The 19,758-nt window shown below is 41.6% G+C and overlaps 1 long non-coding RNA gene and 1 pseudogene across 1 annotated transcript; one reads left to right on the top strand and one right to left on the bottom strand.

Moving 5' to 3' along the window:
- LOC131989060 (zinc finger protein 208-like) overlaps nt 1-19,758 on the top strand; it is a 403,618-nt pseudogene that overhangs the window by 181,160 nt on the left and 202,700 nt on the right.
- Nucleotides 3,282-5,497, bottom strand: LOC131989109 (uncharacterized). Its single transcript, XR_009395926.1, has 5 exons — nt 5,445-5,497; nt 5,325-5,363; nt 3,976-4,023; nt 3,791-3,835; nt 3,282-3,607 (listed from the first exon to the last, which is right to left on the bottom strand). It is a non-coding gene; the product is annotated as an uncharacterized LOC131989109 (long non-coding RNA).

Raw genomic sequence — 19,758 nt, 5'->3', positions numbered from 1 at the left:
ATGGACAAAGGGGACCAGGAGATGGAAACCGCTCTGCACTGCCGCTCCCGGTCCAACGCATTGTTAATCCAGCTACGGTGACACTACAACTCCCAGGCTCCATGAAAATCCACCCTGCCTTCCATGTCTCCAGGATCAAGTCGGTACAGGAGAGTCCGTTGGCTTCCTGTACTCCCTCCACCTCACGATCCGTCGCTCCAACAGGAGGTTCATGCCTGACTCATCTGACTCCGGGGATTCTAAGGCCCCGTTTACATGAGGACGCTCGCGGGTAAAAACGACAAAATATTTTATCGGAAGTGCCTTTCGTTCAGACGGTGACGGCGTTTTGGGGGCTTAAAGACGCAAAAATCTGAAACCACCTTCCAAAGTGGAAAAGTTAAATCCTCTCCTCCGTAGCGTGTCGTCTACACTGACAAGACACAAAACTCTGATCTGATCTGCTCACGTCACGTATGTGTTTACGTCACATACATGCTCCAGTACAGGAAATAAACAAACGTGGGATTATTTCCATGGTGGGACCTTCAAGCTGCTCTGGCAGCTCTAATAAACTTACAGGAGTCTTTCCACCAAATGTCCAGGATATGTAGAGATAGTATTACTGAACAGAGAAGGATCTGGAATTACCTCCATCACATTCTGGATGCAGCAATTCGTCGGAGGCGAGCCAGACAGCTGTGAACGAGACCTGGGAGATCTAGTGATGGTGGAGAACTTTGTGGAAGGAGTAGCTGATGAAAATGTGTGGCGTGAAAACTTCTGCATGCCCAAAGATGCTCTTATCGCTTTAAGTGATGCTGCCTGGCTGCATACAATCGAATTTCACACACTTTTGCGTCACCGTTTGACAAACAATACATTAATGTGTCCCATCTAAGAAGGGCTTAAATCATTTTTTTGAGTGTGGTATTTCTATACAACTCCCAGCCACAGCAGGAAGCAGGTCCAAGGTTCAGTTAGAACGGTTAAAGTCATAAATAACCAGACTGTAGGAAATTGAAAGTGCAATAAAAGGGCATACATGCTGTTTATTTATATCCGATCTTTAAATTGCAGCTGCAACAATTCCCCTCAACAAATAAAGTTAAAGGATGCACCAACCAGCCTTCACACATACACTACCGGTCAAAAGTTTTAGAACAGCCCAATTTTTCCAGTTTTTTATTGAAATTCAAGCAGTTCAAGTCAAATGAACAGCTTGAAAGGGTACAAAGGTAAGTGGTGAACTGCCAGAGGTAAATAAAAAAAGGTAAGCTTAACCAAAACTGGAAAATAATGTACATTTCAGAATTATACAAGTAGGCCTTTTTCAGGGAACAAGAAATGGGTTAACAACTTAACTCTATGGAGTCTTGGGCTATTTTGTCCATTTTTGAATTCTTTTCATGTCTTTGTAAGTCATTTTGTGTCTTTTTTTGGTCATTTTGTGTCTTTTTTTGTCATTTTGTGTCTTTTTTTTGTCATTTTGTGTCTTTTGGTGTCTTTTTTTTGTCATTTTGTGTCTTTTTTTAGTCCTTTAGTCCAACATAAAATGTGATTTTGAATCTTTTTTTTTTACTTTCAAAACACTATCATGCTCAATAAAGAATTTTAAATGTTGCAAATGTGCATTAATTTCAGAGTACACTGAGACATTAAACTGCATAATTTTCAATTAAATTCTGGAAAAGTTGGTGTGTTCTAAAACTTTTGACCGGTAGTGTATATGTTGTAAAAGAAATAAAAGTGTTCACATATAAATGTAGGGACAAAAATACAAATGTCAAATGTCGAAGCTTGATTTTTATTGTTAATGTAGATGTTGCAGTTGTTATTATAAACTCAGTGTGTCTGCTTGAGGTCAAACTGAGCTGCATCATGTTATTATTTGACCCGAATGAATGCATTTAAAATCTGCAGCAGCTCCGCATTTGTAAATAGAAATGTGTTCAGATACGTGACCAAGCTGAGCGTACAGAACAAATGGTTTCATTGTTCCACTATAATAAAAATAGACCCAGATGCTAGTTAGCTGTTAACTTCTACAGTGTCCAGGGCATTTTCACATAACAATGCATACCAGTATCATCAATATACAGACATCAAAATAAATGAATATATGCAAAGCACCATCTGATACTCTTACATGTATGTACATATGTAACACAATAATCTACTGCAGCTGTTCTCAACCTTGGGGTCGGGACCCCAATTGGGGTCGCGAGATGATTTCTGGGGGTCGCCAAATCATTTCTGTCTTTTTTTGATGATTTTGTGTTGTTTTTTTTGTTGTTTTGTGTCTTTTTTGGTGATTTTGTGTCTTTTTTTGGTAATTGTGTGTCTTTTTTGGTCATTTTGTGGTCATTTTGTGTCTTTTTTTGGTCATTTTGTTTTCTTTTTTGGTCATTTTGTGTCTTTTTTGGTCATTTTGTGGTCATTGTGTCTTTTTTGGTCATTTTGTGTCTTTTTTTGGTCATTTTGTGTCTTTTTTTGGTCATTTTGTTTTCTTTTTTGGTCATTTTGTTTAAACTGCCTTTTATAACAGCTATTCTCAACCTTGGGGTCGGGACCCCAATTGGGGTCGCGAGATGATTTCTGGGGGTCGCCAAATCATTTTGGAAGTCAGCTCTGTCTCCACTGTGTTAAAGTGTTCATGTGTTTTAGTCTTTTTGTGTCTTTTTTTTGGTGATTTTGTGTCTTTTTTGGTGATTTTGTGTCTGTTTTTGGTCATTTTATGTCTTTTGTTGTCATTTTGTGTCTTTTTTGATCATTCTGTGGTCAATTTGTGTCTTTTTTGGTCATTTTGTTGTCATTTTGTGTCTTTTTGTGGTCAATTTGAGTCCTTTTTTGCTTAATTTTATGTAATTTTTTGATCATTTTGTGTCTTTTTTTGATCATTTTGTGGTCAATTTGATTATTTTGGGTAATTTTGTGTCTTTCTGGTGCTTTTGTGTCTTTTTTTGGTCATTTTATGTCTTTTCTTGTCATTTTGTGTCTTTTTTGATCATTCTGTGGTCAATTTAAGTCCTTTTTTGGTCATTTTGTGTCTTTTTGTGATCAATTTGAGTCCTTTTTTGCTTAATTTTACGTAATATTTTGATCATTTTTGTGTCTTTTTTTGACCATTTTGTGTCTTTTCTGTGGTCAATTTGATTATTTTGGGTAATTTTGTGTCTTTTCTGACAAATCCCAAAGTATCAAGTTGTTACTTTCCAAGGAGTCTCTGTCTTGAAGCTGACTGTTACACACTCAGGAGGTCAGAATGGACCTTTAAACTGATAGCAAAGGACTTAGATTAAAAGTAACAATCAAATATAAACAAAGATATAAATGCACAGACAGAGAGATGTTTTAGTTGTTGTCGGCTTCATTATTTGTCCAAAATTCGTTGTGTCAACTGAGTTTGTATGATCTGTGTGAGATTGTGTTCAGTGAGCGGGGGTCGCAGACAACATGCGTGTTAAATTGGGGGTCGCGACTCAAAAAGGTTGAGAACTACTGCTCTACTGTACTTCAGTCATAAGATATAAATAAAACAGTCAAAGCTAATCTAAAAGCTGCTGTTGTACAAGTTTTAAAGAGTTTACTGTGTGTTGTTCAGCCCGGTGCCTCTGCTCTCAGTGACCTGTAAAACACATAACATAACCAAAAATTAACAAAAACATCCTTTTTTTAAAAATCGAAATATTTATAATATATATATGTTTGTTTTTTTCTTCATACTTTCAAACATGCTTGTGATAACACATACATTTGACTAAATACTACGGATTGTATCATGATAAAAATTCTAAAAGTGGGTTTTTACTTGCAGAGAGAACTGGTGTCGCAGTGGAGCTAGATTCTCCTTGTCCTGTTATGAAAATAAAGAATAATAATTACATCAGTCAGACAGAAGATTTTTTTGGAATTGAGTGATGGAATGTTTATCTTCAAATGGTGTTGAGGAAAACAACTCCATGACTGAGACATATTAAATTATATTTGTCTTACTCATGCTCAGAGTGTAGTAAACAGCTGTTGCCAGGGGTTTATCCTCCTCTGATGGAGAGAGACAGTGTGAGTTACTGAAAGGCATTAAATAAATATGATATATGTAAACAATCACATTTGCATTTTTTGACATTGATCAGATCTTGTTATGTTGTTACGTTAAACTATTTTACAATATAGTCAGGCGGCTTAGCTAAATAAAGGGGACACGCTGGACAAAAGCACCAACTTTTTTCCACATGCTCTCTATCACCATAGGTTTCCATTTTTGGTAGGAGCCACTTCATCAAGATGGCCGATCCGAGATGGCACCCATATAAAGTCTATGAGAACCAATATATCTTCCAAGCCACTCAGAAGGTCAATCTTGGTGTCAAAATCTACATTTTCTGGGTCAAGGAATCATTTAAAGCTGTTGAGAATATCACTAGATGATTATTTGATCAAATAGATGGCAGCCATATAAAGTCTATGAGAACCAATACATCTTCCAAGCCACTCAGAAGGCCAATCTTGGTGTCAAAATCTACATTTTCTGGGTCAAGGAATCATTTAAAGCTGTTGAGAATATCATTAGATGATTATTTGATCAAATAGAAATGTTCATTTTCACCCAGACTGGTAGGCAACTCGTTCAAGTGCTGCTGCAGAGAATCCTGAGCTGAAAATGTTTGGAATCTAATAATTATGTAAATACATGGCCAAAATGAACATATCTATTTGATCATCTAGTGATATTCTCAGTAGCTTTAAATTATTCTTTGACCCAGAAAATGTATATTTTGACACTAAGAATGACCTTCTAAGTGGCTTAGAAGATATACTGGTTCTCATAGATTTTATATGGCTGCCATCTCCGATCTGCAATCTTGATGAATTGGCTCCTACCAAAAATTTAAACCTATAGTGATAGAGAGCATGTGGAAAAAATGTGGTGCTTTTGTCCGACGTGTCCCCTTTCTTCCCAAATCTGGTCCTCAGCCGCCGGACTAATAGTATGTTTCTTTTGTAGATTTTCCACTGTTTGCTGCTGCATGTGGAGCACCCAGTGTTAATTTCTGGACTGACTATGTAATAATAAACATTATGCAATAATTATTGTAATTTTTAATGAATAATTAGGCTGCTAATGTAAACCTGATTATATATTTGTGTAGATTCGTTTCACAATATATACTTTTTTAATGTAAGTGAGCACTCAACCAACACAGCTTATGTTTCACAAATGTCAGTTCATTATTTCAGTGGTTTGCCACCTTTTATACATGTGTAAAATTATGTTCTATTCATAATCACTGCTGTAAGCATTGACCTGCAGAGTATGATGTAGCTGTTGACACGTTAATCACCTTTTTTATCACTGGGGTTTGTGATGACAGCATATGTCTCTGTGGATAGAAACATAAAAATCAAAAGATGTTACAGTTAATGTAGCATTCTGTGTTAGTCGCCAGTGACAAGTCAATCACCTTCTACTTTACTTGGGTTGGTGATGACATCATATGTTGCTGGGTGAAGATCAGCTGCACTGGTCTCTGCACACTCTGAAACAATCATGATGAAAATATGTTGTAATATTTCCACAGAAAAACAAAAACCTAGATTCAAGTCTTCTCTGGAGTTCAATTAATTATTACAGATATTTGTACACCAAATATATCAAATCAAATCAAACTTTATTTATAAAACACTTTTCATACAGCAGGGAGCGCCGCACCACAGAGACCCCCAACCTAGATAGACCGGGGTAGACTCCGCACATGGTGCAGAGCCCCCGACCCGGGCAGACCAGGGGGGACTCCACACACAGGGCAGAGCCTCCCCAGTCCACCCAGCCCGAGGGGCCTCCAGGACAACCCCCCAGCCGGCAGACCAGATACCCCCCCCAGTGTGGAGCCCCCCATGAGGAAGCACTGGAGCTAAAACGCTAAAAAGTACATTAATAAATAAATAAATAAATAAAGACTCAGCTCAAAATAAATTAATAAATAACTAAATAAAAAAGTTAAAAAAAAGTAAATTTAGACTCAGCTAAGACACAATAAAATAAAGATAAATAGATAAATAAATAAATAAATAAATAAATAAATAAATAAATAAATAGAAGGAAAGACTGGGTAAACCAAGTCAGTTAAAAGCCAAACTAAAAAGTTGAGTCTTGAGCCTCCTTTTAAAAACATCAACATGTCCTCTGGCAGGCTGTCCCAAAGCTTCGGACCATAATGGCTGAATGCAGCCTCCCTGTGGGTTTTGGTCCGAACCCTTGGAACAATCGAAGGGCCGGTGCCAGAGGACCTCAGGATCCGGGAGGGTTGATATGGTAAAAGCAGGTCAGATAAATAAGATGGCCCAGGACCGTTAAGACACTTAAAAACTAATAAAAGAACCTTAAAATCGATCCTGAAACACACTGGGAGCCAATGCAGCGATTCTAAAGCCGGTGTAATGTGCTCCCGCCCTCTGGTCCTCTTTAGCACACATACAGCTGAGTTTTGGAGTAATTGTAAGTTATAGACGGTCTTTTTGGGAAGACCAGAGAGCAGGGCAATACAACAGTCTAACCTGCAGGAGATAAAAGCATGCATCAGCACCTCCGTGTTAACCTGAGAGAGAAACGGGCGGACTCTGGCTATATTGTTAAGATGATAAAAACCTATCTTTGTTACATTTCTAATGTGAGGAGTAAAACTTAGCTCAGAGTCAAAAATGACGCCCAGGTTCTTAACAGATTGTGACGGTTTAAAACCTTGTAGTTTTGATAAAAGTTTCTCTCTCTTGCCTTCAGGACCAATAACTAAAACCTCTGTTTTGTCCTGGTTGAGCTGTAGGAAGTTCTCTGCCATCCATGACTTGATATCTAAAATACAGTTTAAGAGGGAATCAATGGGCCCTGTGTCATCAGGAGACATGGCGATGTACAACTGTGTGTCATCAGCGTAGTGTGGAAGCTGATGCCGTGTCTCTTGATGACGTCTCCAAGGGGAAGCATATACAGATTAAAAAGTACTGGACCCTTGGGGCACCCCACACTTAATTTCATGGGTTCTGGAGGAACCAACAGTGGATATGGGCATCGCAACACATTCACCAACAGAGGTCCTCTGGTTGAAATCAAGCTAAAATCATGTCTAACTGTCCAATTCTTGTGTGACCAGTTTGACAAGTACTGGAAGTCAGTCAGTTTTTCAATGTACTACTAATGCACTTGATTGGTATTTCTTACCTGTTTGAATAAGAGAAACCATTGGAAAAGGTGGAGGAGAGACTGACGAACCTGCCCGAACTGAGAAAATACCAAAATACATTTGATCATGCATCACCATATCAGCAATAATGCTCCAGATTTTATGCATTTCTATAATGTATGGATGGAGATGGGATTTTATGGGAATTACAGTTAAAGTAAAACATATAATGAGCCAATTTCTTCAAATATTGTAAGGTAAAATTACTCATTTAATAGTTCTGTACCTTTGAGGTTCGTATAGTGAAGTATCAGCACAAACAGCAGCAGCAGAGCCGCCAGTAAAAAGGTGACAATGATCCACAGCAGGGTGAAGACATGAGGAGAGTGACGGAGGGGTCTGTCCTCCTGGTGTTCTGGGGAAAAAAATATGAGCCATTTTCTGTAATATTCTGCAAAATCTACTCAATTTCTACATCAATGATGAAATTATCTGTAATATAAGTAAACAGCTGCCCCCTTTACTGGAGTAATGTAGGTGTGAGATGATTTTTCTCTTTTTGAGCTCTGTTTTGGTAGTACTTTCTTCACCAACTGGTTGCTAACACTGTTGTTTTGTGGACAATGGGTACTTACTGTCCAGCTCCACTGCTGGCTACACTGCAAAAAAAGCCAACTTGTATTTTTTGGCCTAAAACAGTGATTTCAGCACAACAAAGGAAGCCAGTTGTCTGCTCAAAAACAAGTTGGTGAGTTGTTGTTACTTATATCTTTAAGTTGGGGTTCACAACAAGGGACAATAGTTCTGATAACTCTTATTTCTTTGTTGTGAAATTCGGTCATTAGTGAAAGCTAGCGGCTAACTGATGCTAGCGGCTAACTGATGCTAGCGGCTAACTGATGCTAGCGGATAACTGATGCTAGCGGATAACTGCTGCTAGCGACTAACTGATGCGAGCGGCTAACTGATGCTAGCGGCTAACTTATTCGAGCGGCTAACTGATGCTAGCGGCTAGCTAACAAAAATATGAATTCAGAGTTGAGCAAACTCAAAAACCAAACTTAAAATATTTCGTTTAATTGTCCAATTTAAAATTTTATCGAAGTTTGTTGCCTTGAAATTTTGAGTTCATCCAACTTTTCTTTTTTTGCAGTATATAGGTGTTGGTTGTGGAGTGAAACCAGAGCTCCCAGGTTCAACTAAAATAACTTTGATGGGAACAGTATTTGTTTTTGTCTACCAAACAAAGATTATAACAGAAGGAGCTGTAGTAAATACTAATCTATGCTAGAATATGAGTGGAAACAAAGTAACACATTTCATGTTTTACTGTCAAACTGACAGAGATAAGCCTCTAGAAGAGTTTGCATTGAGTTACTGAGGATAGTGGAACATCTGCTAGCTTAGACAAGACATACCTTGCAACTGAAACCGGTCTGGAACCCTGATAATGTTAAAATCACTTGCAAGATGAAGGTACACAGGATGATCTGTAACTGAAACTTGGAGGCGTCTCTCACCTCTGACAGCCAGCCAGCTCTCTGCTGACTCTCCACCATCAGAGATGCTGCACTTGTAGAGTCCTTCATCAGATTTAGAAACACTGTGGATGGTCATGTCTCCAGTAGAGCTGCTGCTGACGAAGAGGCCATCTTTATAGAAGACAGCTTCAAGTTTGGACGTCTTCTTGTTTCTGCAGCTCAGAGTCACAGATTCTCCCTCCATCACAGGAAGAGCAGGACTCTCCAGGATCACAGAGTCATCTGATCAACAGGTTATACATTTTTAATGGTATATAGAGGCAGAATAAAAAGGATTAAAAAACGGCCAAAATAGCCCCAAACTCCAAAGGGTTAAGTCTGTTTCTTGGTCCAAAAGGCAACAGAGCATTCTTAGAATTTTATTTACTTTACCCAGTTTGGCTAGTACTACATTTTATTGTCCTTTGACAGCATGATGCATTCTGTGTTTGCTACAAACATCAGCTGTAAAGTTCAGTATGTAACATTAGTCATGTTCACTCTAAAAAAACGAACCTGGTCTCACAGAAATCCGTGAAATAGCCATGGATTTCGCTTAACTGAAAATCCGTGGAACAGCCACGGAATCGCTCAAATTTCCGTGAAACTGACACGGATTTCGCTACAATGCAAGTTAAAGACAGTCATATCCCAACCTGGTATTTGTTCCTATTGGTTTGTTCCAAGTCACGTGACTTTCAAGGTTCCGGCGGTCAGAACAAAAAACATGGCGGACAGTTCTCTCATTTTTAGAGAAAAAATTAATATTTTGACTTTGTTTCTGCATAAAAATGGATTTTGATCACATTTCTAGCGAGAAATATATGTTTTATTTTCTAAATCTTCACTCAGTGAATGTACATAATCACTTTGTATGTTGGAATAGCCACGGGATATGACTGTCATTAACTTGCATTGTAGCAAAATCCGTGTCAGTTTCACGGAAATTTGAGCGATTCCGTGGCTATTCCACGGATTTTCAGTTAAGCGAAATCCGTGGCTATTTCACGGATTTCTGTGAGACCATGTTGAAAAAAACAAGACTGAGCTAAATGTTTGGATTTGCAAAGTGTGCAAGGTTTGTTTGCTTAAAACATGACCCCAATCTTTCTCTAATAATACGTTAGCCAATCTGAAAACACAATTGACCAGTCTCTTGGTGACTTTTCTAAGAGACACTTGTTTCCAAGGAGTGTTTAAGTGTGTCAGATCAAAGGCAAATCATATTTATTTTGTCTCACCTCTGACAGACAACCAGCTCTCTGGTGACTCTCCAGCTCCATAGAAGCTGCACTTGTAGAGACCTTCATCAGATTTGGAAACTCTGTGGATGGTCATCTCTTTGGTTGAGTTCTCTCTGACGATGAGTCCGTCTTTATAGAAATTAGCTGTGAAGTCGGACGTCTTCTTGTTTCTGCAGCTCAAAGTCACAGATTCCCCCTCCAACACAGGAAGAGCAGGACTCTCCAGAATCACAGAGTGGATCGCTAATCAACAGGTAAAGAGGGAAAAAATACATTATAATATGTTAAAGGTGATTTAATTCTCACAGATTTTACCACTCCTACTAATTTTATTTACCCTTCTTCAATTCGGGGGCTAATAATGCTGTATGGTTTGAACATGGAAACAAGAATTACAATGTTGACATGGAGAGAGGAGGTTAGCTAGCCTGGCTAACACCAGACTAATCTCAAATGAGATTTGGTCTGGGAACCAGCCGTTCATTTCTCCGCAGAGGAGGTGTGGTTTACGATCCTCCGGAGCCGTTTATTGGGCGCTTAGAATGTCTATCAAAGCGTCTGTAGGTAGCTCTTAGCCAATCAGATCAGTTATACCAGATGACGTAGTAGAGCAACAGAAATGGATGTTTGTTGTGTGTGTGTCATGTGAGAGAGTGTTGCTTGCTGCGTTGCCTTCTCCAGTTCTCGCTTTCTGCAAGATTATTTATTTTCACGCCTTATTCCCCCTCATGTCATTCAGCCACACTTTCGCTCTAAACTATTTAAAACACCATCTACAGCTAAAGAGAGTTTTCGCGTCTGCTGCAGCCATGTTGGATCTGTAAGAAAACTACAAGCTTCCGTCTGCCGAGTAGTACGCGTCCATCGTCTTGCCGCTCCTCCCCCGCTCTGTGATTGGATCCCTAAAACAGAGCTAAGAAACCTCTCTGGTTTCCAGACCCCTTGGCAGTTCGAAATGAAATCGAGCGCGCAAGGCAGTCTGGGTATACCCAGGCTCGAGGTTAGCAGGAAAATTACAGTCTTTTTCCTGTAATTTCTGATTTGATCACCTTGGACACGACGTGATGTCACCACATAATAACTGTATGTCAGGTGGGACTTTAAACTGGACAAATAAATCAAGTGATCTTCAAACTGAGTCCAGTGACTAAAAATATGATAACTTTGCTTACCAGTGACGGTGATGTTGACAGTGTTGCTCTTCTTTCTTCCTCCCATCTCACACCAGTATTCTCCACTGTCCAGCTCTGGATAGGCAGTTTCAATTCGGCAGGGTCCTGTTGATGATGCCCAGGTAGCACCACACGTTGCAATAACACCTTTCTTCACCCGCATCACTCTCCATCCGGTCAGTCCATGCAGTCCCTCACAGCTGACAGAAAAAGACTCATGTGCAAAGAGCTGCTGACTGTTTGGATCAACCTGAGGAAAGGCTGCATCTGTGACATAAAGTATGAGGCACATTAAACCAAACAGTTTTCAATGTAAGGTCCCCTATTATGACAGAAATATATATAAAAAAAATCAGGATAGTTCATTGGACATGTGCAAAAGCTTTAAATCACATTTCTTTTAATCAATAAACACAAATGTTTGCCATAGAACTTTAAATTTGTGCTGTACTGTGTTCAGTTTTGCCGGCAGACTTGAGTTATGTCACACTAAAGTATTTTGTAAGTCATCTTTGGAAGCAAATTTTTACAGAATAAATGTCTGTATCCTTTGTTTTACCACCGGTGTGTTATTTTCAGACATGCTTTTATTCAGGTTTCATTACTTAAAACACAAATTGAAGTTTAAATATATAAGATGGAATTTGTAAAACCCTCTGTCACTTATGAGTTCCAGATTGGGAATCATTTGATATATTTGAAGTCTAATCACAGTGCAAGATTTGACCGTTAATCAAACTGCTACTTACCAGCTTTTTGTAAACAACTGAAGTCAACTTGTGCGACCAGTAGCAACAACACAGTCATCACTGAAGAGATAAGAGAGAGGTTGCATGTGCTTTAAATCTGCACACTTCCAGAGGTAGGTAAAAGAGTCGGCACATTTTTATAAAATACCATATAAGTCAAGGAACTATTATAACATTTGCCTCAGTACTCACTCAGCCTGATGCAGAGAGCGGTGACCTCCATGTCGCCTCGTGGCTGACTGTCTGAACAGCCGACTAAATTTAAACTATGTAAGTCAGAGAATCTCCTCCTCTTCCTGTTTCACTGCTGGTGAGGAAACAGTAGTTTGCAAAAAAAAGTCCATAGTTAAGTATAATCTCAACAACAGTGCACAAGATTTTTAAACTTTGGTCAACAGGAATGTTAAATAAGCAACTAAAACAGAAAGAAAACAGACAATGCTTATTATAAAACACAGGGCATTAACAATACATTGGGATATTTTCAGGCCTGCACATACAAAAAGAAAAATATACAAAACAACAAAGATAATAATCCATAATAAAACATATTCATGTCCACCATTATTAGATATCATCCTTTCAATTAGTTCAGTCCAGGCAAGTGCATGTATTAGGATAACAAAACAGAAAATATGTTGCATATTATTGTCTATACCTTAGACCTTTCTGGCTGTCTCTCTCTTACACACACACACACACACACAACACACAATTATGATCAATTCAAACAGGCCTCAGTCTACCCGCTACATTAAATCAGCCTCATATCACACCATTTTGTAACCCATTTCTATATCACCCAGGTGCCTAAATCATGATCCTGGGCGCCACCTCGTCCCTGTCGGTCTGGGGAGAGTCCTGAACTGGACTCATACTTCCTCCGAGATATGAGGAGTTAGCAGACCGCTTCTTGTCACCTAACAGGGGGAGTTTCCCCAGTAGGATGTAGCGCATGGGAGGATCACGTTATTCCCACTGGTTCCTCTCCCTCCCATCAGGCGCCCCGACCAACCAGAGGGAGGCTCTATAGCGACCAGGATCAATGCATGTTTTTGTGAGAGGTCCCTGTAAGGGGATCCTCCTGCAAACTCCACACAGGAAGGCCCTTTTTGCCGACACCGACCAGCCCCACGGCCACTGGAGACATGGAGGTGGGGACACGCCTCCAACGGCCACAGCGTCCTGGCAGGTCGCGCCCAGGACCTTCTAGCTGTGAGGCGAGAGCGCTACCAACTGCGCCACCGTGCCCCTGACATTGATTATTTTTCACAATTTCTGAACTGATACCACTTCCTTGTTGACTGTGGCCCCACAGCGGAGTGACTGACCCCCCCCCCCCCCCCCCCCCCTGTCTGGAAGAGGGACCGACACACCTGGAAGCGCAGGTCAATCTGGATAGCCAACCCGATGTTCCCGTCCTGCGTAGGTGGAACTATGTGAGACCAGTTCATCTTTTATATAATCTGCTAGTCCATGGAGAATGGCGTCTACCAGAGCCTCAGAGTTCCATCTGCCCTGGCGAGCCTTTGTGCGGAAATCAATAGAGTAGTCCGCCACTGTGTGGTCTCCCTGCCTCATGTCCATGAGTCCCCGAGCTGTCTCAGATCTGACGGCTGCCAACATCTGGGCCAACATCATCGACGAGGGGCTGGTGCAGCAGTTGGGGCTCAAATGGGTGCCATTGTGTGACCCGGTTTCTGCATGAGCTCTCGACGGCCACGTCCTGGGAACTGTCACACACCAGACCACCCAGGTGCCCATGCTGCTGTCAGGAAACCACTATGAGCTGGCCCAGTTTCATATCCTGAACGCTCCCAGTCAGCCACTCATACTGGGGTATCCATGGCTTCGTCGGCACAACCCCAACATTGACTGGGAACGGGGGATTATCCGTGAGTGGGGGACCACCTGTCACCGTACCTGCCTGAGGCAAGCCTCGTCTTCACTCCAGTCACCCTCTTCCGGTCCACCACCTGACATCTCCAGGGTCCCACCTGAGTACCACACCCTCCATCAGGTGTTCATCAAAGCCAAGGCGTTGTCTCTTCCTCTTGACTGGCCGTATGATTGCTCCATCAGCCTCCAGCCTGGCATGTGTCCACCCAAAGGACGCCTGTATTCTTTGTCGCCCCCCGAGAGAAAGGCGATGGAGGCCTACATTAATGACTCCCTGGCTTCAGGCGTCATTCATCCTTTCCTTACCTGCGGGGGCCAAATTTTTTTTCATGGACAAAACAGTTAAGACTTAAAGGCCCTGTATTGATTACCTAGGCCTCAATGACATCACCATCAAGAACCGCTACCCACTGCCACTCATTTCATCTGCCTTCAAGCCGCTCCAGGGGGCCACCCTCTTCACCAAGCTCGACCTTCGCAATGCCTATCACCTGGTCCACATCAGGGAGGGCGCCGAATGGAAGACGGAGTTCAACACACCTTCTGGGCATTACAAGTACCTTGTTATGCCCTTCAGCATTACCAACGCCCCTGCCATCTTCCAATCTCTGGTCAACGACATACCCCAAGACATGCTCAGCCGGTTCGTGTTCATCTACCTAGACGACATCCTGATTTTTTCCAAGTCCCGAGTGGAGCACATCATCCATGTCCAGTCTGTGCTCCAACGTCTCCTCGAGAACTCCCTGTTCGTGAAGGTGGAGAAGTGCGAGTTCCAAGCATCCACAGTCTCATTTCTGGGGTACGTTGTGGCCAAGAGCAGCCTCCAGATGGACACCTCGTGGCCCGTTCCTCACTCTAGTAAACAACTCCAACGCTTTCTGGGCTTTGCCAACTTCTACCACTGCTTCATCCGTAACCACAGCTCGGTGGCTGCTCCACTCACTGCTCTCACCAGCTCCAAGGTGCCGTTCTGCTGGAACCCAACAGCAGAGGCTGCCTTCAAGACCCTCAAACTCAGGTTCACCTCAGTCCGGCGTCTGGTCCGGTCCCCCTGTCGTGGAAGAGGGCTGAAATACCTGGTGGACTGGGAGGGCTATGGACCGTAGGAGAGGTCGTAGGTCCCGGACCTCATCGCTGACTTCCACCTTCATCACCCTGATCAGACCTCATGATCCGTCGCTCCACCAGGAGGTCCACGCCTGGATGTCCCGAGAACATGGAATCATTTGATTCCGGGGATTCTTAGTCCCACTTAGTTTGGGACGTCAGGAGCCGTCCATTGGGGGGGGGGGGGTTCATGGACTCTGGTGCAGTACGCCACGCCCCCTCATCAGAGTAGATCTGCTGCACCTGCAGAGCTCAGCTGGAGCTCATTCAGAGCTCATCAACCTCCAGCATTTAAGCCCCACCAGCCGAGCACCAGTTGCCAGAATGTCTCTTGTGTCATACAGAACTTTCCAGCGCTTTTTCTTGGCTTGGTTTCCCGGTACCTATCCCGTCTGTGCCTGACTCGGTCTCCTCGTCTCTGCCCTGGTAAACCTGCCTGCCTTCTGTCCCCGACTCTGATTCCAGCCTGTGTGTTTCCTGGTTGGATTTTCACTGTTCCTGTGTTGTGTCTGCTGCTCCAGCTTCCCTGAAGAAGAGCTCGTCTTCCCAGCTTCAGAGCTGTGCTTGGGACTCTGGTATTTCTGCATCATTCAGAGACTCTAGTTGCAAGACTGTGTTCGTGTTTGTTTCCTGTGTTTCCAGTTGTGTGTGGAACAATAAAAGAGACCTGGCTCTCAATCTTGGTTGTACTGCATTTGGATCCTGCCTGATTCATAAGTGCACTTCTTAAGTAAATGTACTTAGTTATATTCCAGCACTGATGCACAGTGATTTGGAATATACACATTGGATTACGTATCAGCCTTGTGAGAGTAACAGTGATTAACTTGTTCTAGCAGCAACAGCAGAGTATGTATCAGTATGGATCTGCATTTCAGACACTTTTAAAAAAATGTAAATTCACATCTGATGCTACCTAGACACAAATGATTGTTAAAATGCTGCTCGGGCAGATTCAGTACTCACTCAGCCTGCTGCAGAGAGCCGTGACCTCCATGCCGCCTTGCTGCTGACTGTCTGAACGTCAAATACAGTTCACATACAGCACGATGTCAGTGAGCACTTCCTCTTCCTGTACAGCTTATTTCTGGTGACTGAGTTTCTCTGTGAGACAGAGCTGCTCTGAGAAAACTACCAGCTTCTAGTGCCAGAAAGCATTTTACTTATTTTGTTTAATTTCAAAAACCCAACCCAAACAAGCTGGTTTGCAGTCGGGATTTTTTGTTCTTTTTACATTTTACTCACTTTGCCTTGTATTTCACTGCAGCATATAGAATATAAATATAAATAAAATGTAAAATATAATCCTGCAGCTTTATGGAATAAGCACAGTTTTTAACATGACCTAGTCGTTCCAAAAGTTTAATATGGTGACATTTTAAATAAGAATAAATATGGAATAAATAGATTTTTTATCAGAATTATATACATTTTAAGGTAAATTTTGGTTACGTTCATAACTGATCCATTCAAGGACCACTGGAAAATTAAAACTCTGACGATAATACCTTGTTTCAATACGAAAGTATGCACAGTTTGATTAAAGACAGATATATCAACATCACACTGTTTAATGAAGACATTCATGGTTACAAATTCAGTGTGCCTGCCTCAAGTGACACATACTGTAAAATTATCATTGCAGTTAACCTCAGTGAGTTTATTTTAAATCTGCAGCAGCTCTGTTCACATAAGCAGCCTCTGCAGACGTGTGAACAGACAGCAGTGTGGTTTAGCTTTAACAGTTTAACAATATTATACCTCTTAAAAATAAATCCTGATGCTGTGACTGAAGACGATGCTTTGAATAGCTTGAGAACTTGATTCTGTGCAGACTGTACAGGTCGTTTCCTGTTAACTGCAAGTCATATTGTATATCACCTTTATTTAGGAAAGCCACACAGAGTTAACTCATCATGCAGTTTATTCACTTTTTTGCCCTACAAGCTCTATTGTCTTTCATCATGAATGTGCACGACACTAGCCTGGGTATACCCAGACTGCCTTGCACGCTCGAATTTAATTTCGAACCTCCAGGCAGTCTGGCAACCAGAGAAGTTTCTTAGCCCTGTTTTAGGGATCCAATCACAGAGCGGGGAGGGACGGCAAGACGATGACGCGTACTACTCGGCACTTGGAAGCTTGTAGTTTTGTAGTTTTCTTACGGATCCAACATGGCTGCAGCAGACACGAAACTCTCTTTAGCTGTAGATGGTGTTTTAAATAGCCTGATCTTTGTTGAGAAATTGAAAAACATACTTTAATTACAAGGCTTAAAGATGCTGCTCCAGATGGATCTTTCTTTTCTATTTTGGCCCAAAACTACTCTGTTAATGGAAGAGGTTGATCCCTGCATTAGATCAACAACAGTTAGTTGAAAAGTTTAACCACCAGATCATCCGCAACACCCCTGATTCACATAAAGTAGCGTAGAAGTCAACTTCATGCCAATTTTAGACTGACTGAGGCTTCTCTCACTAGTAATGCGTTATTTAATAACTACTCACCAGCATTCTGTGAACAACAAAGATGAGTCATCAGCGATCATTTACCACTAAAAACACAAAAGAAGAAAGTTGGCAAAGTAAATAACACAGATGTCTTGTGAACACAGTGTTTTCTGTACTTACTGTATATGCACTACAGACTGAATTCAGTCATACTAGTCTCACTCTGCCCTCTGCAGTAAATCAGCCACCATCACACCCTCATAACAATTTTCCTGTTAGCAAAGACATTGATTGCCATACTTTGTTCAAACTGTTTTAATAGAAAGACTAAAGAAAATGTAAGACCAATGTGTTGTGGAACAAGTGCAAATTCTATCAAATACAAGAAAAAAAATTACAGAAAGGCCAATATATGCAAATCTCATGCAGTTTTAGGCAGAAATTATGCAACTTAATGTGCTATTTACTCCAACCATATGTGATTAGTTGTGCATCCTGGGGTCCCTAAACAGTCTGTGAGCTGCATAAATTGAGTCTAACTGGAAAGTTGAGACTCAGTTGTGGATTAAATGAGCCCAATTTTCTTCATGTGTGATGATGTTAGTCCCCATAGTAGCCATTCCAACTTTCAATTCTAAGGCTACAAAGAAGATATTATATTTGATATCAATAACAATCCAAATTTAGGCTTTATTTAAGCAAGGGAAAACAGCTATTGCTGTATGGGACCAGTGCTCGGTGCGATTGCCCCGTGGCTCTAATTAATTTTGAGAGCAGTCTGATTTTTTATAGAACCATTGTCTCTCTTTCTCTTCCCTCATTGATAGTCACAGATTAATATATCCAAGCAGGCCTATTCCTCCCATTTTTGCAGCTTATTTCCTTTGGACTAAGCCTTGCATGCAGGTGTTTTTTAAGTAAAAAAATCTAATCTCCAAGCTGCTGTGGTGGAAAGAAAGATAACAATGTGAACAGACCTTATCTGGTTTCAGGCTGCTGTGAAAGTGTTTTACTTCAGAACTTGGACTATGCAATGAGCTAAAGCTTTGCAAAGGGCCTAGAGGGACATTTTGGTAAAACAAAAGAAAGTAATTATTGCAGAACATCTGGCCGATACTAAACTTTTTCCATAAAGTTGGATTTTCTTTGCACATTTTCTCTTACAGTTGTGTTCTGTGTAAACAGTTTTAAAGAGCTGCCAATAACTGTTCCGGTCAAGCCAAGAAAGTAAAAGATACTTATGTAGATAAGACATGTATCTTTATCCTTTTTACACTTTGATTACAACATATGGTAAATGTTAAATCTATTTACTCCCTGTATGTAATTCTTCAATCAAGCACAAACCTGACTGAAACATTTCTAGTTAAGTGTTTGGGGAGTTTTGAAATCGGTCTATAGTTGCTCAGTGATAAAATATATAAGTTCCCTCTTTTTAAAAGAGGTTTGACTAAAGCAGATTTAAAGATGACAAGCTGACAGACAATGGAAAGTTTGTCCTCAGCTACAGAATAAAATAGTTTTAAACAGGGAGGTTAGGATGGGATCAGGGGAACATGTTGAGGACTTCAGTTCTGTTTCTCAGTGTCTGAGCATCAACCAGGTCAAAGCATTCATACTTCTGAGTCGAGAAATGTGCTTGCTGGGATTTTTGAACTTCCCGTAATTTTTAAGTTCTTCAGTAAGTATGTTGTGATAGTTTAGTTTTTTTGCCATCTGTGCTCAGCCGTGATATCACCATGATACACTCTCCAGCTACTGCAGACATATGAAATGTGTAACGCAGTGGAGAGATAGTCTCTTCACTCAGAGAACCAAGGTTACAACGTAACCGTACGTTCTGCACTCAGCCGCTCTGCACTTAGCCGCTCTGCACTCAGCCGTTCTGGACTTAGCCGTTCTGAACTCAGCCGTTCTGCACTTAGCCGTTCTGCACTCAGCCGTTCTGCACTCAGCCGCTCTGCACTCAGCCGTTCTGCACTCAGCCGTTCTGCACTCAGCAGTTCTGCACTCAGTCGTTCTGGACTCAGCAGTTCTGCACTCAGCCGTTCTGCACTCAGCCGTTCTGCACTCAGTCGTTCTGGACTCAGCCGCTCTGCACTCAGCCGCTCTGCACTCAGCCGCTCTGCACTCAGCCGTTCTGCACTCAGCAGTTCTGCACTCAGCCGTTCTGCACTCAGCCGTTCTGCACTTAGCCGTTCTGCACTCAGCTGCTCTGCACGCAGCCATTCTGCACTCAGCCGTTCTGCACTTAGCCGTTCTGCACTCAGCCGCTCTGCACTCAGCCGTTCTGCACTCAGCAGTTCTGCACTCAGCAGTTCTGCACTCAGCCGTTCTGCACTCAGCAGTTCTGCACTCAGCCGTTCTGCACTCAGCCGTTCTGCACTCAGTCGTTCTGGACTCAGCCGTTCTGCACTTAGCCGTTCTGCACTCAGCTGCTCTGCACGCAGCCGT

This window comes from Centropristis striata, chromosome 17 (genome assembly GCF_030273125.1).
Source record: "Centropristis striata isolate RG_2023a ecotype Rhode Island chromosome 17, C.striata_1.0, whole genome shotgun sequence".
NCBI classification, from domain to species: Eukaryota; Metazoa; Chordata; class Actinopteri; order Perciformes; family Serranidae; genus Centropristis; species Centropristis striata.
This window is presented reverse-complemented; position numbering and strand designations above follow the sequence as displayed.